This window comes from Arachis duranensis, chromosome 4, assembly GCF_000817695.3.
Source record: "Arachis duranensis cultivar V14167 chromosome 4, aradu.V14167.gnm2.J7QH, whole genome shotgun sequence".
Lineage (NCBI taxonomy): Eukaryota > Viridiplantae > Streptophyta > Magnoliopsida > Fabales > Fabaceae > Arachis > Arachis duranensis.
Genome location: NC_029775.3, coordinates 43,438,708 through 43,446,992, shown reverse-complemented (window position 1 = coordinate 43,446,992; position 8,285 = coordinate 43,438,708).

Below are 8,285 nucleotides of genomic sequence, written 5' to 3'. Positions count from 1 at the left end.
GAAATCGAGTTGAGTGAAATAATTTACGAAAAAACAGGCAGTATTCCGGCTATAATTTGGACGTTCCCAGAAAATCAAATAGCCGAATAATGCAAGTAGAATTACTTTTAAGCAAGATTAGCAGCTTATATGAATCCTAGAACAGGTAAGAGCCGAAATAGCAAGTATAGACAATAAGCAAGTTAAGCCAATCTAAAAATAGCAATAAGTAATTTAGCTAATCCAAAACATCAGTAATTAGGTGTATGTAATCAGCCTGGCTTTAGCAAATCCAGAAGGCAAGCAAGAATATATGATATGGAAGCAATGTATTCGGGTTATTGAATCAATGAGGATAAGGCAAATGTCAACAAGAGCACTAATGTATGTGCAGTTATATAGGCATTGGCAACACTCAAATAAGATCCGATGAAGCAAAATACTATCGAACAGGAATGGAACAGCAGGGAATAGCAACATCAACAGCACAGCAATTTCATAATTGTGAAACAGATAAAGCAAACAGCAAGAATGGCACAATTGTCAGACCTAAATCCATTAACCACATCCTAGCTACCTAACCACCTAGAATCCACTACGAAACATGCATATCTAACTAATCTAAATTGAATAGAATGTAACTCAGCTAGTTAATCTAATTTAACAGAAGTAGATTAGGAGTTTGCAGAGATAGAGGCAGTGGAACCTGGGAGGGCATTGGCCAGAAAGTGAGACAAAGAGTGAGTGGAGTGGTGTGGTGGCTGATGATTTGATTTTTGATGGTTTAGAATTTCACAAATGAATTCTCGTTGCAAGTATAGTTTCCAAACCAATCAAAAATCCTTTCATACAAAAGATTATTTGTCACAAGTAACAAACCCCTAATTTTATAAACCGAAGTATTCAAACCTCAGGTCGTTCTCCCTAGGAATTACAATAAAGTGTCTTGTTATTGGTTAGAAATGTGTTTTGGGGTTTTGGATAAGAAGCATGAAAAGTAAATGGCAATGAAAATAAACTAACAACTATAAAAGGCTCTTGGCAAGGTATGGTATAAGAGACATTTCATCAAACACATAGAGTGCAATACAAATAAACACATGAATTTGCAAGAATTAAAGAGAGATCTAACTATAAAAGGCAAGAAGTCCACAATAGAAAACCAAATCAATCATGAAACAACAAAGAACTTACCAATTGCATTGAAGGAGAAATGTAGATCTACAAAAGAGAATTCACAAACTACAAATAAAGGAATTACATTAGAAGAAGAATTCTACAACTATAATAGAGGAGAGGAACGAAAATTGGAAGAGAGAAGAAGAAGAAATAGATCTAGATCTAAGAACTAACCTAATCCTAATTCTAGAGAGAAGAGAGAGCTTCTCTCTCTAGAAACTAACTAAAAGCTAAACTAAAACTAATTGGTAACTAACACTTCCATACTTCTTTAATCCTTGGCTTAAATAGGATCAGAAATGAGTTGGATTGGGCCCACAAAGCTTGTAAATTTTCTAGCCACGAGTTTGCATGAAGTGAATCACGTGCACCAACAACGCGTACGCGTACAGTGCATGTACGTGTCCTTATACGTATAGACACTATGGCAAATCTTATATCGTTTCGAAGCCCCGGATGTTAGCTTTCCAACCCAACTGAAACCGCATCATTTGGATCTCTGTAGCTCAAGTTATGGTCGATTAAGTGTGAAGAGGTCGGCTTGACAGCTTTTGCGATTCCTTCATTTCTTCATTAGTTCTCCATTTTTACATACTTTTCCTTCTTTCCCTTGGTCCAATCCTTGCCTCCTAAATCTGAAATCACTTAGCAAACATATCAAAGCATCTAATGGAATCAAGGAGAATTATATTTAGCTATTTTAAGTTCTGAAAAGCATGTTTTCACTCTTAAGCACAATTAAAGGAGAATATACAAAACCATGCTATTTCATTGAATAAATGTGGGTAAAAGGTGATAAAATCCCCTAAAATCAATACAAGATAAACCCTACAAATGGGGTTTATCAACCTCCCCACACTTAAACCAAGCATGTCCTCATGCTTAAACCAAGAATGAAGTAAGGGTATGATATTTATTCAATGGGAACTAACTAAATGCGCGATGCAATCTACTTATATGCAACTATCTAAATGAATGCAATTGCTTGGTCAAAATAAATCAATTCCCAAGAAGCATATATGCACAAGGGCTAAGGACTAGCAAGTCTAATCCAAAATTGAATTGAGTTATTAAATATTTTTACAAACTTGCATGAGAAGAGATGATCATAGGTGGAAACATGTAATTGAGCATCAAACCCTCACCGGATGTATTTGCACTCTATTCGCTCAAGTGTTTAGGGTTGATTTACTCAATTCTCTCCTAATCATGCTTTCCAAGATTTATTTTTCTTCTAACAATCAACAAATATTTCATGCATTCATACAAGCATCATGAGGTCTTTTCTTTAGGTTGTAATGGGGCTAAGGTTAAGGTATGATGCATATATGGTTAAGTGAGCTTGAAATTTGAATCTTTGATAAGTTTAAACTTCCCACCTAACCTATGACATCCTATACAATTTCAAAGCTAGCTAACTACCCATCCTTCTCACTTTTTCACATACTCATGCAATTTCTTTTCATTTCACAACACATATGCATTGAATTTTATTGGACCTTGCTTTGGGGCATTTTGTCCCCTTTTTATTACTTTTTCTTTTTTTTCTATCTTTCTTTTTCTATTTTTTTCTTTTTCATATTATTTTTCTCTTTTTTTCTTTTCTTTTCTTTTTCTCATTTTTCTTTTTTTTTTCTATATACAAGAACATCAATGCATAAGGTTTTACATTTGATCAATATATGAGTATGTACCCAATTTCCAATATTTTCAATAACAATACAAAACTACCCTTTTATTCACCCAATGTCCCAAGGTTCCTACACTTGAATGATACACACACACTAGCCTAAGCCAATCAAAGATCCAAATTAAGGACAATAATTGTTTTTCACTTTAAGGCTTGTAATATGCTAAAATAAGAACAAGTGGGTTAAGCATAGGCTCAAATTGGCTAACAATGAAAGATAAAAGGTAGGGCTATTTGGATAAGTGAGATAATGAAATGATGGCCTCAATCATATAAATGCATGAATACACAAAATAATGGAAATAGAGAATTAAACAAATCAAAGATCACAATCATAGAAAGAGAATAATGCACACAAGAAGGAAAATAAGTGGTTATAAGATGTAACCACACCATTAGGCTCAAATCTCACTTGCTTGTGTTCTTAGCTCAAAACATGATCCACAAGATATATAATTCAAGCAAGTTCTATGAAAAGTTTTCACTCAAATCAATTGGTGCCCTATAGATAGAAATCCTTGAAAAATTTCATTATTTTGACTAAGCTTGTTGTGTACTTATTTTGTATATATATGCAAAATTAAGAAAATGCAAGTAAAAATCCTAAAATCCTAGAATGAAATGCAAAAGTGTTGGAATTAGAAACTTGTCACCTAAAATCGCCGATCGGTCGGACGACCTCCCCACACTTAAAAGTTTGCACCGTCCTCGGTGCATTGAAGGATGAGCAAGGGGGTACGGCGAGTCTCCAGATTGCTGTGTGTTCTTAGTCTTGCTTCCGTTATTTCTTGTGGTGCATCATTTGTGAAAAACAAAAATATACCACCATAAGATGGGAAAACAAAAGCAAGGAAGCATAATTGTTGGAATGAGGTAAATCACTAGAATTGAGTGAGTGAATTAGTGTGACATTAAGAAATATTAGGTGTGTGAATTCTAAATTGTGCTGTTTAGAACACACATTAGCATAAAAGTTATGTCACAAAAGAAGCATGCACTTCACTTATCCTAGTGTGCTTGAGATGCTTTAAGTAAACTTGTAAGGTAAAACAAGCATTAAAGAAGCATGGAAGCATTCAAGCTAAAGTATATGGATGCATAAGAACATGAAACACAATGCATTAAGGTAAATGCATAACATCATCCATCAAGAGGTTGCCTAATCACAGAATAAGGCTCAAATCACATGGTGGCCAAATCATGCAATTCAAAAAGAGTTACAAGCTCGAAGGCAATTCTCATCACTTGGTATTCATAAAAGGTAAGCATGAAAAACTCAAAACCAAGTAGTAAAATATAACCTCAATTAAATAGTCCAACAAAGATTATCGAAAAACATTCATGCTAAAATAGCGTTTAGGCAATAAGAGGCAACAATGTGTAGTAAACAAGATCAATAAGCCAACACTTATAATGAAAATGGAGAAAATAAAATGAAAACTAAACTAAAGCTATCTAACAAACTAACTAACTAACTAATTAACTAACTAAAATAAATGGTTATACATGGTGTTTGGAAGTGTTGGATGAGGGGTAGAAGAAGGGAAGAAGAAAGGAGAAGGAAAGAAATGGAAAGAGGAGAAAAAGAGAAATGGATGGAAGAAAGGACCTCCACGCGTACGCACGAATGGCGCGCGCGCGTCGATGGCTTATTTCGAGAGTGGCGCATACGCGTCATGTGCGCGTGCGCGTAAGTGGTGTTTGTGCCAGAGGCACAACGTTGGCGTGGCGTAAGCACAACTCTCTGGAAAATGTATGGAATGTGGAACTTCTTAATCCACGCGTACGCGCCATGTACGCATGCGTGTGGATGGTCGAAAACGCTTGATGCACGCGTATGCGCACGGTGCGCATACGCGTGGATGGTGCTTTGTTTTTCAAAAAAAAAATTTTGCTATGTTTTTGCACCAATCCAAGCATTCCAAACCTCCAAACAGCTACCAAAACAACATAAAACCTTATTTAACATACTAAACTACCAAATATACTCAACTAACTAAACAAAACACGAAATTAAGCTAATTTTACCAATATTTACAAAAAGAGAAAATGAAAAGAAGTTACCATGGTGGGTTATCTCCCACATAGCACTTTTGTTTATTGTCCTTAAGTTGGACTTATGGGGAGCTTCTCTCAAGGTGGCTTGTGCTTGTACTCATCTTGGAACTTCCACCAATGCTTGGACTTCCAATAAGCTCCATCATTCAAGATTAATATCTCCAAGCTTTGATGGAGTTCTTCACAAACCATGGGCTCCCAATGTTGATCCTCATGTGTTCCCGGATCCCATATTTTGTCTTCACACCCATCTCCAAGTTGATTATCATTAATCCATGTGGGTGGTGAGCAAGGTGAATTCTCAACAAAGTGACCAAACATCCTTCTAGACCTATGTACTCTAGTTATACACCAACCTTTGCTATCAAGCTTTGGACATGTGACCATAATGAACCTAGGATGATGCTTCCAACCACTAACCATCTTCTTTTTACTCTTAAAGCCACAAATATATCTAAGTTGACCATCCGTTTCAAGCAAACCATATTCAAGGGGAATAATAAAGCTTTAGTATAAGGAATTTACCCACTTGAATGAGAGAGTGGATGGTGGTGGCTTGGGGAGAGGTATTTCCAATGTGCTAGTAAGCTCCACTCCCTTGTTTGCTTCCTTGTCAATCTCCACCTCTTCATAAACTTCTTCATTCTCTATCCTTTGTTCATCAACTTCATCTAACTCTTCTCCATCACTCAAGTCATACATGGGAGGTTGAGAGAAATCTACTTCTACATCGCTTTCTATCTCATCAAGAGAAGGTTCTTCAATTTCAAAGGATTCACCACCACTAGGATTCGATGCTTGATCTTCATCACCAAGGGAACTCAATTCTTGCGCCACTCCTTCCAAGTCTTCATACGGGATATGCCTTGGAGGTTGTGCACATTCCTCCTCAACATTAACTTCAATCTTCTTGGAAGGTTTTTCTTCAACTCTAGGTTCCCAAGAGGGTTCCACATCTCCTAAGTCTTCAACCACTTCTTCCTCTTCTTCAATGGTCATAGGTTCCTCCAATTGTTCTAACACAAAGTAGCCTTTCTTCTTTTCCACCGGAGTTTCCAATCTCTCATTCATGCTATGCTCTTCCTTAGATTCTCCACATGTATCCATGGGAGTTCCTTGAGTGTCCAAAAGATGGGATGCTCGCCAGTTTACCACCTCATCCAAGGCGGTCATGAATTGTTGCACATCCCTTGTCATCTCTTCTTGTCCTTGAAGAAGAACACCAAGGGTTTCATCCATTAGAGGTTGGGGTGGATGGAAGAATTCATCATTTTGGGGGAAGGGTTCATAGTAGGAAGATGGTTCTTCTTGGTAGAGTTGTGGTGGTTCAATATTCTCCACTCTTTCCACTTGTTGCACAACACACTCCATGGTTGCTTGAAATTGATCCAATGCTTCCTTGAGACGATCCCTTGACTCTTGTTCCTCTTGGATATCATGAGTAGGACCATAGGGTTCTTGGATTGAAGGACATGAGTATTCTTCCATGGGAGGTTGTGGTGGAAAGTAGTATTCATCTTGTGGTTGGAAATTTTCATATATTCGAGGTGGTTTATCTTGGTAATAATATGGAAGGGGTGGCTCTTGAAAATGTTGATGTTGGAGTGGTGGTGGCTCTATGTGTGGTTCATATGGCTCATATGGTTGTTGGTAGGATTGACATGGATTAGGATCATATGAAGGTGGTTGGTAAGAAGGGGCTTGTGAGTATGGTTGAGAGTTATGTTGAGGATATGGTTCATAGGCATATAGTGGTGGTTCTTGAAAGTCACAAGGTGATTCACCATAGCCATTGGATTGATATGCATCATAGAATGGCTCTTCTTCATAGTGCATTGGTGGAGGTTGTTGCCATGAAGATTGATCATATGCACATTGCTCCTCCCACCTTTGATTGTCCCATCCTTGATACACATCTTCATTGTAGCTCTCATCACCTACAACATAATTGTAATCACACTCATAGCCAAAATGAGAATTCATGGTAGCAAGATAAAATAAGAAACAAAAACTAATAAGAAATAATGAAACAAAATACTAAGACTAGCAAAAACTAACAAGCAATCTAAAAAGCAAGCTATTCACAATATTCACATATATACAATAACCAATAACATAACACCATTGCAATTCCCCGGCAACGGCGCCATTTTGATGATATGATTTTTGACGGTTTAGAATTTCACAAATGAATTCTCGTTGCAAATATAGTTTCCAAACCAATCAAAAATCCTTTCATACAAAAGATTGTTTGTCACAAGTAACAAACCCCTAATTTTATAAACCGAAGTATTCAAACCTCGGGTCATTCTCCCTAGGAATTACAATAAAGTGTCTTGTTATTGGTTAGAAATGTGTTTTTGGGTTTTGGATAAGAAGCATGAAAAGTAAATGGCAATGAAAATAAACTAACAACTATAAAAGGCTCTTGGCAAGGTATGAAAATTAGAAGTCCTATCCTAGTTATCCTTCTCAATTGTGATGAGAATTATTCATTGCTACCACTTAGTTAACCCTTACTAAATAAAGAAAAGTCAAGTTGATGAATTGACTTGAGCCACAAGTCCTAGCCAACTCCCAAGGAAGGACTAGCTTTAGTGCACTCCAAACCAATTAGCAATCTCCCCAATTACCAATCAACAAAGGAATTAGATAACTCAAGTGTCACTAATTACTCTACCTAGGCCAAGAGGAACAAAATCTAACTAATAGCTATAAGAGACATTTCATCAAACACATAGAGTGCAATACAAGTAAACACATGAATTTGCAAGAATTAAAGAGAGATCTAACTACAAAGGCAAGAGGTCCACAATAGAAAACCAAATCAATCATGAAACAACAAAGAACTTATCAATTGCATTGAAGGAGAAATGTAGATCTACAAAAGAGAATTCACAAACTACAAATAAAGGAATTACATTAGAAGAAGAATTCTACAACTACAATAGAGGAGAGGAACGAAAATTGGAAGAGAGAATAAGAAGAAATAGATCTAGATCTAAGAACTAACCTAATCCTAATTCTAGAGAGAAGAGAGAGCTTCTCTCTCTAGAAACTAACTAAAAGCTAAACTAAAACTAATTGGTAACTAACACTTCCATCCCTCTTTAATCCTTGGCTTAAATAGGATCAGAAATGAGTTGGATTGGGCCCACAAGGCTTGTAAATTCGCTAGCCACGAGTTTGCATGAAGTGAATCACGTGCACCAACGGTGTGTACGCGTACAGTGTGCATACGCGTCCTTATACGTATAGCAATGGTGCACGAAATTGCAATCACACTTTTGCAACCCCGCACAACTAACCAGCAAGTGCACTGGGTCGTCCAAGTAATACCTTACGTGAGTAAGGGTCGATCCCACGGAGATTGTTGGCT